Source organism: Athalia rosae, chromosome 8 (assembly GCF_917208135.1).
Source record: "Athalia rosae chromosome 8, iyAthRosa1.1, whole genome shotgun sequence".
Taxonomy (NCBI): domain Eukaryota; kingdom Metazoa; phylum Arthropoda; class Insecta; order Hymenoptera; family Athaliidae; genus Athalia; species Athalia rosae.
The window spans coordinates 3,732,518-3,750,191 of record NC_064033.1 but is presented as its reverse complement, the minus strand read 5'-3'; the positions used below and the strand labels follow the sequence as shown (position 1 = coordinate 3,750,191).

Sequence of the window (17,674 nt, the reverse complement as noted above, 5' to 3'; positions counted from 1 at the left end):
CCCCATTTTTATTTTTTTTCATCTTTTTTTTTTTGTTCCCCGTCAAAGTTTTTCGGTATCGATGAACTATCATTTTTCGCAACGAACGAATTCTACTTGCTCGATCGTTCGGAAAAATTCGGCAGCGCTGCGTCCGACCGCTTACCAAAGGGAGTTGAATTCCCTGTAAATTTCATCCCCCTCAATCCGAAGGGTTTATTTTTTCGTACAGTACTAAGAATTCCCGACAACGTAACGGTGGCATTTTTTTTTTTGAACCGTCGAGTGCGACCGTCTAGAATGAGAAAAGAAAAATGAAAAAAAATTCTCAGCCTTTTGTATTTTCGTTACTTTTTCCCGTGTGTAGAAATAATTTTATTTTCATCTCAGAACAAAACGCGAGAAAACAACACACTGTAGGCTCTCGAAAGGGTGACGGACCGGAACGTCAAGTTTCTGGTCTAAGCGAGTCTTCGGCAACACGAATGAAACGACGAAGAAATTATACGTGGACGTAATCGGGGTGCGAGGGAAAAAGAATGCGAATGAAAAAAAAAATTCAAAAGCTCACGCGTTACGTGAAAAACGACACACGATTTGATATCTCGTTACCGTCTGGATACGCGTTGAAAGCAATCTTCGTACGGATGTACGGTATAGAAATAGCGGGAAATCGTCGGAGAGTTAGCGCAACTCTTATAGACGTCGTCGTATTCGCGTCGTCCCCGTCCGACTACCACGTTGACTACTACTACTACTTGGCTCCGAGGTACACGGAGGTACGCGGCGGCACGTACACACACTCTCCGAGGAGGGGTTGGAGACCCGTACTTCTTTACGTTTTCCCTTCCCACAGGATCGCCACGGAAACTCCAGTTTCGTTCGGTAGACTAACCTTTACGAGTCGTTCATTCCTTTATCCCTGAGCGCATCTTTTTTTTTTTCTTTTTTTTTTTTCCCTTCCTTTTCTCATCCCGATCGGGGTAACCCCATCGAAGCGAAAGTCCCGGAGCCATTACCTCCTCGTTCGTATCGTCCCATTGAATCAAACGCTAATAGAGCCAATAGCGGTGCTCGCTGATAATTCGCTCATATTAGACGGACCATTGTTTTCTCGGCGTTTTTTTATCGCCTCGATCTTCGCACGTGTGTAAGTATCGCCGCGTCCCGACGATGGGGGGAAAAAAAATAAACGAACAATTTATGAAGAAATCGTTCTTCGGTTTGTCGGACGTCTGCACGTTTCCCGGTACGGGTTGTAGGTGGTACGTACACGCCTTACACCTCCGGCCACCTATACCAGTGGTAATAGAAGCGACGCCGGCGTCGTTGTAAATCGAATTTATATAGCTAGTTACGAGGTACTCGCTAGAGAAGGAACGTGCCGATAGGTTTTCTCACCTGTTAGCTCGCCAATAAATCAGATGTTCAATTGCACCAACGTCAACCGACTTGATTTATTCACCCTGACAAGATAGATTTACATACACCGCACGTATCTCTACGTCTTATCAAATATATATAAAAAAAAAAAAATACAACTATAATATATATATATTTTTCAGAAATTTCAATTTGGAGAGATAAAAAATTCACACGTGCATCTCGAAAGAATCGAATTTCATTCGCTGTGAAATTCTTGCGTTTTATTTCATTTTCCTACCGAGATATACGGTTCAAAAATGTTTTTTTTTTTTTTTTCTCTCCTCACTCCGCACCGCGAAAGTTATTCTTTTGACGCATCAAAACATGTTTGAAAAGCCGCACGAAAATTGCATCGTACGTTTGATTTTATCATAGTTCAAACTTCGAACATAATATTTTCGTGTACGAGATCCGTGGAATGAAGGAAAAAAAAAAAAAGAAAAAGAAGAAAAAGAATAAAAATATGATTCGAAACGAGGTTTTGGGTTTTCATGACGATTTCGTTGATGAAAAGCGTTGGCGTTTTATTAATTTTATTCCGAACTTCAAAAGTATCGATATCAAACTGACGAACGCCGCGTATTGATATGAATAAAGTATATACCGCCGCACGCGTACGGGAGTATCCCATAGCAGAAATTTTATGTACACAGAATCGATTCGGTCGGTTCGACTCGGCGAATCTATGAAACTGTGCAGTTGAAAATACCTGGAAATTTCAATCCCCCGAGCGTTTTCTACGCGTTACAGCGGTACAGGAGCATCACAAGCAGCTTTTTGTTAAGCTAAAGCGAATCCATTGCCGGATCTGCATCCGTTCTCCCGTTCCACTTTAAGCTTTCCATCCCTCAGCCGACGTAACGTATTTCGCGCTCGCAACCGTATCTCTATATGATTCCGCTAATGAAGCACGATTTTCTGGGCGACCCATCACACCGTTCCCTTTGTTGCCTCGGCGGGGTACTCCGGCTACACGCGCGATAGGCGAAGAGAGAGAGAGAGAGAAAGAAAAAAGAAGAAAAAATAAATAGAACCAAAAAAAAAAAAACAAATGTAGAGGAAACGCCGTAAAGGGGAGTAGTGGAAGGGTTGGTACGGGTACAGAGCCGGATCGATTCTATATTCAAAGAAGAGAGAAAACACACGTACTCGCGCACAATCGCGTAATACATATAGTTTTTCGATTTTATTTCTCCTCCTTCTTCATCTTTCGCTTCTTCCCTACAACCCGACGAACGAGCTAAACCCTACGCTCGCCCCGCGAGGGCCGAGGGCTTCGACGCATCACGACCTACAATCATATTCTCCACGACTCGCGGAATGCTACTATCTCCTTTTTTTTTTTTTTGGTTTTTACTTTTCTTTCAATTTATTTCTCTACTTTTTTACGCCTTTTTTTTTGTGTGGTTCATTTTTTTTTTTTTGCAACTAGATACTTTTAATGAGTATTCAGCGGTACGAGGGGGGAGGGAGGGAGGGAGGGTGGGAGGTGTACTTTGCGCAGGTATAGGTATGCGGGGAGCACATTCCGGAATGTGAACGTGGTGGGGAGTCGAGTGGTATAGGGTGAACGGTGCGGGTAATCCAAAATATATTACCGAGGCTTTGTACCTGCACCCCTATACCCCAGTCACAAAACCCCCTTCATCCACCCGCGGGTCAGCGCAACACCAACGGGGCAGTATAACGCCGGACCAAAACGTACCGGGGCAGGGCAGGGCAGGGCAGGGCAGCTAGAAGAGTTATTGTTACGTTAGCTGAACGAACCGCGCCCCGATGTGCACAACAGATAACGGTACGCGACCTTTCCCAAAAAAAAATGAAAAATGAAAAAAAAAAAAAAAATACAGAATCAAATTTGTTACACTATCCAGTTTCGCGTTCTGGAATATTATTATACCCGTAGTTTTAACCCGAAAAAATGAATGTCCGGTCTACGCGAAAAAAGAAAAAATGAAAAACTTCAATACTCCGAAGAGCTGTAGAATGAGCGACGAATCATATCTACATTTGCATGAGCTTTCCTCAAAATGAAAGGGAATAAATTATTTAATTGATAGTTTTACTGCATCTATAGGGAGTATAGAGGTAAAGTAAAATTCCCTACGGTTTTGGGATTCGGTTTATAGAGCTAATTCAAATCGTCCATTTGTCTTAGACCGGCCTTTCCCTAATCCGGACCCGAGTGGATCGGGGATTTCTTCGAGACTGTTCGAAAGATTTAGAGAGACTGTTTGAAGACCGAGAAAAGTAAAAAATACCGTTTTTTGTTTATAATTGCAGACATAACTACCATTGAACGGTCATTGTAATAGTACCAACGATAGTGTGTAATGAACTGTAAGAGAAAAGAAGAGAAAAGAAATTCGCGGATTGAGAATTATCCTCCGGGCATCTACCTAAATACGTAGATACATCGGGATGAGTGATGTTTCGTCGTTAATCTGACAGGATCAAGTGTTTCGCTAATTGTTAATTTTATCACCGGGATTGTAGAAACTCGTCGACGTTAATTAATTCGAATTTCAAAACGTCAAATTCTTAATATCCCCATTTATAATTAGAGGAACGACGGGATTGAATCTTTGATCAGAAGCTAGCCTTTCAGGATTAATTAACGTTCTCTAATCCTCGTTATAGAAGTTTGAAAAAAAAAATAGGGAAAAATGTATAATAACCTTACGTAATATCCGTGTCTTATTTTTTTCAGATGAAGCGAACAAAAAAAAAAAAAGGAAGAAAGAAGATCCGAAAGGATTTATGAAAGATACTCGAACACATACGTACATACATGTAATATATGCAGTATTATTTGTATAAAGATAAATCGATGTCCTACAGAGTATGCGCGACAACGAAATCGAGGTTTAATGATTAATTTATTTTTCCATTACTTTTTTTTTTTTTTCTTCTGGTAACCGTGTCTTCAATTTCCAATTTTATGCAAATGTGCTGTACACGCAACGGTGGTGAGCCGTGCTTCTGTACGCAAGCCCAAGAGTATAAACGCCGGATGTAATGAGTAGGGTAAAAAATAAAATATTGGAACGAAATATTACTAAACTCTCGAGCATATAAGTGATGTAAAATACACATATAGGTAGCAGATTCGGATTTTTAAACTTAAAATACAAGTGAGAAGCCTATGGGATCCTATTAAACCCTATCAGAAAGAAAAGTTAAATTCTGACCCCAAAAACGACCTAGGATTTTGGTCAATTTTGGGTCGAAAAAAGAAATTTATTTTATATGCTGTGATAATGTATTTTGCTATCAGGAATCCGAAATCACGAGTTGAATTAGTCTATCTACAAAATTGACCGAGTTATCGCTAATTTTATCGCTTTCTTTACCATCAATTTAAGAATATTTCTGCGTCCAAATATTCGAATTTTTTGGTCTACGAGCGAACCCGAGCTTTGCTGGAGTCAGCGCAGCCAGCAGCGTAGCGCTTTGTTGTGAGACGTCACCTTGGGGGCTGTGCAGAGGTGACGCCCCACAACAAACCCGCGCGCCCGTGACTACCTGACTCCAGCTAAGCTCGGGCTCGCTGGTGAATTGAGAAATTCGAATATTTCGACCCATGCATGGATTGCGACGAGTCAAAGTGGGTCTACGACTAAAACCAATCGATGTGTCTTCATTTTTCTGCTCCCAACAGCGAATAATTGATGATTACTCGATCGATTGCATAAGTACATAATTTTGGCTTACAGATTTAGATTTCTGAGCTAATTGTACATGAGATAACCCATGAAAAGCCAAAAAAATTCGATTATTGAGCAAGAAAAAAAATCGGTTTTTGAGCAAAAAATAAATCATTGTTTTAATTGAGTCTAATACGATTTTCTTTTGAATTTTAATCTCAGGAATCCGAATCTGAAAAAAAAATTGATCTATCTTCGAAATTGACCGAGTTATCGCCAATTTTCAGATTTTTGGGGTCAAAAATAAAAAATTGATCTTTTAGTCTATATTAATGTAATTTGAGCTCAGGAATCCGAATCTGGAAGAAAAATTGATCAATCTATGAAATTTATCGAATTATCGCCGTTTTTAGGCATTTTTTTGCATAAATTTGAGGATATCTCGAAGGGAAAAAATCGTAGCTCAATTTGGACAACGGATTCGTGTTCCTGGGGTCAAAATACATAAGAAAAGTGCCATACGATCGATTTTAAAAAATAAAAAATTTTTGTCAAAATTTGAGATTTTTCCAAGGGGTACCCCTTACGATTTTTTCAAATTTTGACCAAAAATTTTTATTTTTTTAAATTGATCGTATGGCACTTTTCTGATGTATTTTGACCTCAGGAACACGAATCCGTTGTCGAAATTGAGCTACGATTTTTTCCCTCTGAGATATCTTCAAATTTATGCTAAAAAATGCCTAAAAATGGCGATAATTCGATCAATTTTATAGATACATCAATTTTCCTTCTAGATTCGGATTCCTGGGCTCAAATTACATTAATATACACTAAAAAATCAATTTTTTATTTTTGACCCCAAAAAGCTGAAAATTAGCGATAACTCGGTCAATTTTGAAAATAGATCAATTTTTCTTGCAGATTCGGATTCCTCAGGTCAAAATACGTTAAAAAAGTGTCATGCGATCAATTTTAAAAATACTTTATTTTTTACCCCAAAACCGAAAAATTCAAGTAGTATCGCTTTGGATTTTTTCGATTTTTGGGTCAAAGATCAACTTTTTTGTAGAATTTCATACCGTATTCTTTTGTATTTCGAGCCCGGAAACACGATTCTGTCAACTGAATCAGGCTACGACTACCACCGATTGAGGTATTCTAACTGTTTCATTCAGAAAAACGAAAACTTGCCGATTACTCGATGCAAATGATTCCGTTTACCCTGAAATATCTATAAAGGTATTCTTTGTCGTTTTACTGTTATCCCCAGTCTAATTTTAGAGCATATTTCCGAAAGAAAAAAAAATTATTCTCAGCTATACCCGAAGAGAAAAAGCTTACTGTATGATAAACGCAGCGATAAAGTAAACGAGGTTGAAGTAACCGAAAGAAAATCTTGGCTCGCGAGCGTTACCCTTTTCGTTCTTTTTTTCCATCATTATTAGGTATATTGTCGGCCCTGCAGCACAACCCCTACCACGCTCCGATTAATCTTAGCTACTTGTTGATTTCTTGTACATACGAGATGGACATCGAATGAATTCTGCGGAACGCGAAAACGTTTTCTCTTCACTCCTCGATTTCACCGACAAACTACATGTATATATACTATCAAGGGTATGTGTGTGTTGGGCAAAACAAGCAAAGGGTGGAAAAGTAACAAGGTGAAAACACGAAAATATTGGACCTCCCAAAAGCGATTACCTAACCGCTGAAAGGCAATTGGGTGCAGATCTTTCAAATAAATTGAAAAAAAAAAAACAAAAAGAAAAAAGTATACAGAATCTTTGTTAAGTCGCGTCGTTTGCTCATCTCGATCCATATGTATGGAAAGATTCGTCATGTTCAGTAAAGCATTGAAAAAAATTTCAAGTATACAATTTGTAATTCTTGACAAGTTCGTTAACAAACGGGTATTACTTTCCACGGATTTTACAACTCTACTGATTTTTGCCTTTCGAAAGTTATTTACATACCGAGTTCATTACTACAAATTTTGGTTAACTACGATGACAGAGGTTTCACTGCGATACACACGGAGAACGGTTCTCTTGGGGATGACCCGAGCCCTGGCAGAACTTATCAAAGGATTTCGTTGGGATCTAGCGTAACGCGAGGGTGAGAAACGCGACGTGGCGGTTTTACGCGCAACGGAACAAATGATCTTTCACGCTCATCCTCGAAATATGCAACTTCGCAGAAAACTAATTTCCAAACTGCAAGTACACGGATTTTCTAGAATCAAGCCCCTCCTAGCGTACAACAAACTGGTTTATTCGCTTTTAAAATCTTCACCGCAGATATTTTTTCGTGTAAGAATATCCAAAAGCCTATTCCGAATTGAATATTTGATCCGAGAATCCGATTTGTATAACCCTGATCTGGACATCGAAAGCTTTCACAGATACACAGATCAGAGAGGAAAATGTATAACTGTCGAGAGTAATACTTTCTTGGAGATTTCTTTATAGGATATACACGTTTTATGTATACTTTTTTTTCCAGAATATAACTGGCGTCTGCTTTCCGCCATCTTACCAAGTGTTCGTGTCTACGTATTTTTCTCCCTTTCGGGTCGACGCGCACGAGATCGGACCGCGCGTTCTTGCGAGGTGTGAAGTGAGAGGAAGAGCCGTTGGGTAAGAAATAAAAAAAATGGAGAAGATAAAAAAAAAAAAAATAAAACTGAAAAGGAAAAACAAAAATGTGAAATGAAATAAAAAAAATCCTCGGCAGAAGGAAGCGGTGTGGGTTGAGAAAGGTAGAAAAGAACGCCGCTGGAGTGATGTATTTCCCAAGGATTTTTGCTAAGGAATGGCTTTCGCTGACTGGGTTCTCAAGATATTGGGGGGGGGAAAAAAAAAGAAAAAGAAAAACACGTGAGAAAAATCTCAGTCCACTCATAGATCCCGATCGGCTTCACTTCACCTACTACATGAGCCACGGTCACATGTTTAAAATATATGCGCATACTTTTCATACACATGAAATCTGCATAATTCCTGCGGATTCCCGATTTTTGCATAAAAAAAACCGTATTCTGAAAAGAAATAAACAGAAAACAAAAAAGATCAATTACTCACGATTTTTTTCTTTACCATTGGCAGAAACAAGATAGCGATATTCCTCGACGAAAGTTGAAGAGAATTTATTCTTACCTGAAACAGAAATGAGAAAAAACAAAAATTAGATAATTATTTTTGATTAGAAAATTCAGGTGAAAAAAAAGTGAGAACTGAAGATTTAACTATTGTATTCTCTCGGTCGTTCAGGACAGTCTGGACAATCGTTTTTTTTTTTTTTTTACGGGCAATTCTAGAACCATTCCGAGATCGTAAACAATTCGTAAAGGATTTGGAAGAAGACCACTCATGTCACAACCCATAGAGTCCTTTATATCATTTGAACCACACGCGCTACCCGAATGCCAACGTTCAACGTCCAGACTCTCAAGTTTCCATAAAAATTCGTTTCCTTTCTTTTCCGATCATTTTATTTCACTCGCTCTACGGCCAGCACATCTTGACTATTTTGATCAGACAATATTTTCGCTTCCCGACAGGGATTCCAAAATTAAATTAGAAACAGAAAACCGAGGTGACTTTTTCGATAAACTTTATTAAAGCCGGAATTTATCGATTGCTTTGCAAGTATTTCTATTACATTGATTTGTGCGGCAGCAGAGGAAATTATTGTAAAAAAATGAATGGGACGAGACAATTTAGTGTTCACATACTCCGGGTATATAATTGAGTCAATCGATCGGAATTACTGAAAAATTAATTGTCTCAAACATCCCTATAATACAAATAATGTAATGCAAATTTTTGGAGTTCAAATTTTCAGCTCTCACTTGTGACATTTTATTTTTCTATTTCTATTTTCTTTTTTTTTCTTTATAACGATTATACCTAAAAACTTAAACTTACACACCTATATATCGAGCGACAACGAGACGACGGTTATACCTATACCGAGCTACAGTTATCCACCATTTTGGAATCTCTGTGTAAGACCGATAAGCGGGGTAGCTAACATCAAAGAGAATTTTCCACCCCTCTTTTCACCACACCACTTTTTTTTAAATACCTACGACCCATTTTGCCTTTGTCGCACACGTAGGTATGCGTACATACCTCTATACCTACACGGTATTTCACATAATTGCTGCAGCAGATATTGCAGAATTACAAGAAACCTGCAGCATCAAAAAAGAAATAAACTAAAAAACGAGAAAGCGATAGAAAGAGACTGGGAGTACGTGAAAAAAAAAATCCGAGGCAAAGAACTTCAAGAGATTTTTCAAAAGTTAGATGAGACAATAAAAAACGAAAGATGGTCTAAAACTTTTGCGCCAACGAACGTGTAATCGAAAGCAACTATTCTTCGTTACAATTCTTCGATTATTTTTTTGATCTTTTTTTCGATTTTTCAGGCTGTAGGGCGGTTGCATGGTACAGAACTGAAGAAGTTTTTTTCATCATTATAGACGCGGGAATTCTTGATTCGCAGAAATATATTCACGGATAGACGACGCGATCGACGAAATTGAATTTCTTATGTACCCATGTATACGTACATACAGGATTCATGAATTTTATATTTTTATTTACTCCATATACGTCGGCAAACACTCGTTATCTTCCTTCCATTGCATGATCAAAGTTTACCTCCTGAGATGAAAAACGAAAATTTTCTTCAAATCAGTAAATAATGATGGCTGTGAACTTGATTTCGATATAATTTTTTTCCCCATACGATTCTCTCTTGGAAAGAGTAAAAATTTGTTGCACTTAAACTTACGTCACTCTGTACGTAATAAAACCCATTATACAGCCAATGATCGGTGCAGAGCTTTCGAAGTAACAAGTACTCTAACTACCCGATTCTATGTTCGAACTGAAAGAAATTTGTAAAGCGTGATTAAACCAACTAACTATAAGGAGGTGGGTTAGAAACGAACTCTGCGCGATACATATACCTATACAGTTTCAAACGAGACTAAATGAGTTTATAGACTCGACGGGAAATCGGAAAACTTTATAGAGTTTATTCAAAGACCGTGTGAAATTTGCATGTAATAATTTTAACGATCTTAGAAAAAAAATGTAAAATTAAAGAAGATGGAAGGACGTTTACTTTTTTCATAGGACAAAAATTAAATTTCATTTTCTCATCACGTTCCAAATAACGTACGTGTACGCGTAACACCCTGAATTTTGAAAATTAAAAATTCCGATTCTAAATTCCAGTTCACCAAACCCTATAGATTAGGAAAAAAAATCACTTCATCGACCGTAGGAGTTTACTCTATATTGGAACATCAACTCTCCGAGTATTCGGTGAATATAAGGAAGCCGACGAAAGTTTCGAGAAGTAGAGGTGGGGGGTTGGGATTCTTACAAAGGCAACTTCTACCCTCGCAACTATCCATATAATACATTATTATAATTATTATCAAACGGATCGAACTGGAAATTGGAACAAAAAGAGAAAAAAAAAAAAAAAATCACGGAGTCGAGTAACCGACGAACTCTGATTGAAAATTAGAAAAGTTCAGCGACCCGGATACACAGTTATTTTACCGATACAAAGATCATAGTGCAAAAATTTACTGAACCAAAAATCTGTAATCGATAAATATTTTTTAATTCCTTTTAATCTGCTCAGTGACCGAGGTGTGCGTGTGCGCGTGTGTGTGTGTACGTACTATAGTTAGTTTCAATCACAGTTTGACTTTTGAATTCGAGTTGAAAATTTCTCTTGTAAAAAGCTTCACAGCTACACGCTGTGTATACTCTACTTTACTTCAACCCTGACTTCTCGAGTGCGTTCCAGTTCGAAAAAAACTCGTAATCGCACCGCGTTACATGCAACACTGCTTTCGATATGCATACGTGTCTGAAACCTATGGGTACTACACATATTTCTACCTGCAGGATGTGCTGCGGCGTTTCATGAGAAAAAACAAGAAAATTATAAATTGAAAAAAAAAATGGGAAAAAGCCTCCTGCAGCTTTTATTTTCCATTCAAACGTTTCTGGTCATACACATGAACAGCAGCGGCGGCAGAAGCTGCAATGTACATGCGACGTTACCGCTAATTGGAAGATCCTATTCATATGTTGGAAAATATAACTATATGTGAGCCTTATTGATAATTATGATTTGATGCAATTCACGTTCTCCATTTTTTCTCTTTGAATCACAGCTCGCATAACTCGCGACGAATTTCGATCGCGAAGTTTTGAAATCTCGAAAAACCTTCACGCAGATTTATTGAAAAATATTGGACGATTGCAACGAAAGTTAGGGGTCGTTTTCACGAGTTGTATTTATACTTTGACTATTTTGTACATATGTATACGCATGCATAACTTCCACAGATATTAAACGTTATCTACTATGATCTCCCTCTTTATATCTGTTGCGGATCACTTGTCCCGCTGGTGACGTAATGAAGGTTAAACGTACCGTGACCGTTAACGCGCGAAGATAGTCACGTACAACATCCAAAGGGAAAAGCTATTCGCAAGGATTATGGTAGAAATTTTTTTCGAATTTTCCAAAATCGTAAGCATCGCTGGTTTCCTGCATCACTCGTTTAGCTAACCAAATTTATTCCTTGACACGTTACGAAGAATTTCGGAAAAGACTTGGAACGGAAATTCGATGTTATAATTTCAGATAAAGGGTTGATTCTTTTTCCTCAACTTTTATAGCCATTAGTCAAAACTCGAAAGAAAAATCCTGGAACGAACTCTCAACTTTCTTAACAGGACTACGTATTTACTCTCTTATGAATAATCCGATAATTCTCAAGTCTTAGAATCCTATTACTTTTTTTTTTTTTTTGTTTAATCTTCACAACTTTTTCGGAAACTTGTGTTGTCTCATTAAAAATTACAACGTTCTTGAATGGGTGAATTTTTGATTCATCCGAACGTATCTCATGTTCCTTTCATTTTTCCCCTTCGCTGTAAGTGCAGGTAAAAAAAAAAAAAAAAAAAAAAAAAAAACTCAAAGTCAGGATCTCAAGTGAAATATTTCCACTGTGATAAATTGAGTAAAAATAATATCTCTGACGGCGAATTTAACGTGATGACGATAGGATTTCGAAAAATTTCTTACGGGTTGTTTCTACCGTATGAAACCGACCCTCGTCTATTGGGATATAATCCCCGGAAGCGTAAATCCGAATGGAGGTATAGATAGTAGGTGTATATCGCTTGAATGGTCCGGATGTCGATACGGTAAGATAATCGTTGCTCCCAGCGTCCTTGATTACATGCCTGCAGGGCGAATAGTCGTCGGGGAACGAACGTACCTGATGCAACTGCAGGACAGAGCGACGGAACGGAACGGAACTGAGCTGATCCGAACTGCACTAAACTAAACGGAACCGACAGGCGTCAATTAACAAGATCCGCCAATAATTAACGCTGCAGATTGCGGAATTCGCATAAAAAAAAAAACTTGGGGAGAAAACCAAATTAGAGAAGTAAAAAAAAAAAAAAAAAGTGAGGAAAGAGAGAATAAATTCGTACATTCTACTTTCTTTTTTTGAAGACGCGAAATAATTATTGAGGTGATTTTTTTCTTCTTCTTTCTCCTCTTTTTTTTTTTTTTTTCTTTTGCATAGTAGTTGGCGTTAGAGGTGAAATCTACTGGTTCATACTATATACAGATGACGTGAAGAATTACGCAAGTGTGGAAATTGCATCCGCTCGACTTTCTAGTTCCTACTCACGTTTTGTACTCGACGTATGAACTCTTGACATTCCTAAGTCTCACTCTCAAACCTGCAGCACAGTCGTACGTATACATATTATATATAAAAAAAAAAAAAAAAAAAAACTAGCGGTACCTCATCTAAATCGCATACTCACGAGAAAAAAGAATCTCGAAAACTGAAATGAAATAAAAATGGAAGTGAGATATGAAAAAGAAAAACTTCGAAAGTAAAATCCGAATCAAGTTCTTATTTTTCCAACTCAATTCTGACAGAGTCTCTATACGCTGAAATATGAAATTGTTTTCAGAGAAGTTATTTTTGAGTTTCTCAGGGGTGAAAAAATTTTTTTTCAATTCAATTTTGTTGTGGCATGGATTGAGAAAGATAATCGGTACGTGGTACGAGGAGAATAACATCGCAATAATTGGTAAAATACGAAGAGAATGTGCGAGGGTTGAAGTTATACAAAATGCGAATGAAAGTAAAAATGTAAAAAGAGAAAAGATAAAAGTGGAAATGACGAAACAATGAAATCTCGAAGAACAATCGATCGCTCTTCTTGTTGAACCTGCGGGGTAATAACAGCTATATACATAAATATACGTGGTACATATGTATATATGTATAAGCATATACGCTATGCATAGCACCTAATGTGGCTATGTACTTCATCACCTCTGCAGCGAGGGGATCCCTGGTTGAAGTTACGTTACCAGAGGTGGTACAGGTACGGGGGTATGGTTATATAGTAACAATGTACTTCGCACAATGACGATGTCAGCAGGAAATGACGTCACGAGGAGAACGCGGTGCCGCGTACCGAGCTCGGCGGTAGCGCAAGCTACCCACTCTCGTTGCGGAGGTATACCCTTATAATATCGAAGAGAAATCTTGACGCGCCCGAGTTTCGCATATCGCCTTTGCAGCAATCGATTATTGCACTATAAATAATAACAACAACAACAACAATAATAATAATAATAATAATAATAAACCCGTTCAACCTTATTGAGCGTATATCGAACTTTCTCAGATGCGAAAAAAAATTGTGAAATGAGATTTATTCAAAACTCAGAATCCTTCTCGAAAACATTTCAGTCAAAGAATTAATAAATTGAAGCGTATGAAAATTCTACAAATGATCGGAATTTCCGATTCGCTGCAGAACATGAATTCAGGTATACACAAGTATATACATATACAAATAGGTATTTGCCGTAGACAATTAGCAATTAAATCTGAAGTGGCGCAGGTAATTAAATCCCGACGAAGATACGGGTTGTTAAAATAATGCATCCCTCACGTTCCCCAAAGATTTCTTTTCTTTCTTTTTTTTTTTTCAATTTCGCGAAGTTTCGTCGAGTTTTGAATTTTTTTACATATTCATGAAACGAAGAATGAGAATTTTTTTTTTTTTTTTCTCATTTCAAACTATTATAAAACACTCGCCGTAATATATTTTAGAGCAGAGGACGTGGCGCACGTTTCCGGGTTAAGTCCGCGGACCGCAGCAAACGCGAGTACGAAAATTACATATCCATGTAATATATGTGCATATACACATAATATATACACATGTACACAGACACCCGTACACATATCCGAAGGTAAAGCAAACAGAAACAGTAGGCAAAGCCCCGAGGGCAATAATTCAACTCCCTTCGTCGCTAGCAAAAACTGACGCGGAACAAATTGTGCACGCCTGACATAAATCATGCCTATTTGTTATATCAACTTACTATATATGTATATGAATATCTGTACACACGAATGTTGAATCTAAAAATGCTATACGCAACAAAAAAGGAAACTCGTAGGTACGTGTACGTGTATCCCGTCGGAATGGAAAAAAGAAAAATTAAAAGAAATTGAAAAAAAATCAGACAAGAAAAAAGAAATAGGAAGGGAGGAAGTTGATCACGTCAGTGTACGCAATATAGGTCAGCCGTATTCTACTCTAGATTTTGCAAATTATGTGGATACGATAGATAACTGTATAGAAAAACGAAAGAAAAAGAAACGAAACTCGAGGGTGACGTTGATTACTTGCCAATAATTGATAAGTTGAGGTATAAAATGTAAAGTTAATTTCACGACCTTGTTAAAGTTTAAAATTTTCTTTTCGCGTTATACAGGTTTTTTATTTTCTTTGGCAATAAAAAGACGAGGGTGAAAGGAGATCATTGTGCAGCGATATCCACTTCATAATGTTACACCACAGAAAAATGAAAGGAAAGAGAAAAAAAAAAAAAAAAATGGCAAGAAAAAGATTAAAAAGAAAAAGAAGCAGAAGAATTTGTGAACCTTTGACGAAGATATATATATCGGGATTTTGCTCCTGTGAGATCAAACGATATCTAACACGTAGGTATACATATATTGCGTCGATTTCAAGTTACCTGAAGTATTACAAATCTATATGTGATGCAATTTTTTACCACGATAATAAGGTACTACGGCTATCATAAGTCGGAGGATGCGTGTAGGTTTTATATATATAAAAATATTATATACACTTGTATAATATATAGAAAGCGTTGGGAATATAGGTATGTGTACATATAACGTTATACATACACGACCCGATTGAATTCTGCAGGTGGAGTATCGGGTGAAAAAAAATGAAAAAGGAAAGTGAGATGGAAGTAAAAGTATCGAGAAAGGAAGAAGAGGGTAAAAGCTCGAAAGAAGGAAGAGAAATAAAAAAAAAAAAAAAACCCGCTATACTCGGAAGAGACCTCGTGGGGTTGTATCATGTCGGCTCCCTTGGGATATTTCTCATTTCGCTAGAACGCTAGGCAACAAAACTCCTTCCTACATGAACGCATACGTGTACATAAATATGTGTGGATTGTACATACGAAGTTCCGTACGGATACTGCATACCCGATACATACACATACGTAGGTATAATTTATCCGGTTCACTTAGTTTTTATTGCACTAAAACTGAATTTGAAAAATGATAAAATAGAAAAAATATGTACACTATGTTGCCAAGCATGTACTACGATGTTGATTTTTTGTTTGAAATTTATATTATAGCCAGATATTGTCATTCATTATTATATACGCAACATGTACGATTTCGTTTGGAACAAGTTGAATATATGTCGTCAAGAGAGCGAGACCGACAGCCCACTTCACATGATTTTAAAAAGCTGAAGCTCTTTACTTTCAAGAACGTAGTAAATTCCAATTGCAAGTTACCGGATATACATGTAATGCATGCGTACCATCGCGAGTTACGAGTACTGAACTTCAGTTGAGAAAATAAATTAAAAAACGAAACCAATAAAAATGAACGAACTAAAATGAGGGGGGGAAAAAATTTTCACGTGAAACATCAAGCTTTGCAATTCCGAAATAGGCGCAACGAATTTTTTTTCCGTTAGAGTATGATAAAATTTTGCTGATAACAAATGAATAAGCTCATGGATATAGTAACGCTGCAATTGCAATATATGAGCAGAGAAATTTTAGGTTTTTTTCCGTTAGATTGTAGGGAAGAGAAAATTTCCAAAATTTACAGATGTAGATGAAAACTACAAAGCTGCATTCGCGGAAGAAATTCGCGTTATGCCACGTAAGGTTTTTCTTTTAATATCATTTTTTTTATTTACGAATTTAATTCCTTTTTTCTTTTCCTTCTTATTTTTTCCGCTTCCCTTCATCCCTTTTAACTTGGATTACAACTAGACCCTAATAAATTTTTTCAACCGCGTAAACGAGGAAACGAAATCGCGTGTCTAGAACGCATCGCATTAATCTCCCCCAATGTCAGCAACGTCTCAAGGACACATCTCCCGGATAATCCCCAAGGAATTATACATAATTCCAGCTCAGCCGTCCCAAATCCGTGCAAAGGAAAAGTTCGTGGGAAATTTTTTTTTCTCTCTCCCACACACATATACGGCAGATGACGCACAGCAACTCTCTGCTGTATCTCTCAACTATCCGTCCGCAGAAGATAGGGAAAAAAAAAAGACCCAAAAATCTCTCTAGTCTGGTTTTATCTATGATAATATATTTCAATAGAACGTGCGATACGCGCTCCGCGACGCCGCTCTTCCCACAGGACTATTTCCTCTCCCCGTTGGGAAACAGTGCTCCGTCATTTCGGAGGGTTCCCCGAAGAGAATAATTTGTAAAATCTACGAGCTCTACTTTTTTAAAGATTGTACCTACCCATCCTGTCACGCACGAATGTTCCGATCATATTTGGGTGAAAAATAGAATTAAAATTCGTGTAAATTAAAATTTTCCGGTTTTTTCTTTCAACGGTATGAAACGTATGCGATCGTTGTTCGATATCAGCACGGAGTTGAATTGACAGAGAATATTTGGCAACGCGAGGACATTACACCGGTTTGTAATGCCGGAGCAATTCAATCAGAATGATTGAAACGCACTAAATATTCCATTTCGACCAAATGCAGAGGCATCACCCTAACGCCGGGAATATGCACGTCTCCCGTCACACTTGAACGAACATTTAGATATTCCATGTCTCTGCAATATCCTTCCCGGGATGACAGGTTCTGAAGCGTATACCTGACTACCAACCAATACCGCCGGCACAACCACCACCAAAGATACAAGTAACCGACCGGTCATATTACCGAGGATCGATCGATCCTTCTTCCAGCTCACACCCTGCCACCGGAGCAACGAATTTCCAATAGTGTCCTCGGCGTAGTTTATCGATCCCCCCGGACGCGACTTAAAATATGGCAATTTTCACGAGCGGCGAAATCGTAAGGGAGAAAAAAATCATTTCAGAAATCGATTGACTGTCCGCGATAAAATAAAAAGCAATAAAAGGGTAGGAGAAAGTATGAAAAAAAAAAAAAAAAATACGAAAATAGTCCCTTCGATTCCTTGGC

General features: G+C 37.8%; 1 protein-coding gene across 14 annotated transcripts in view; it reads right to left on the bottom strand.

The window, feature by feature from the left end:
• LOC105684990 (Down syndrome cell adhesion molecule-like protein Dscam2) overlaps nt 1-17,674 on the bottom strand; it is a 92,556-nt gene that overhangs the window by 65,299 nt on the left and 9,583 nt on the right. The window lies entirely within an intron of this gene.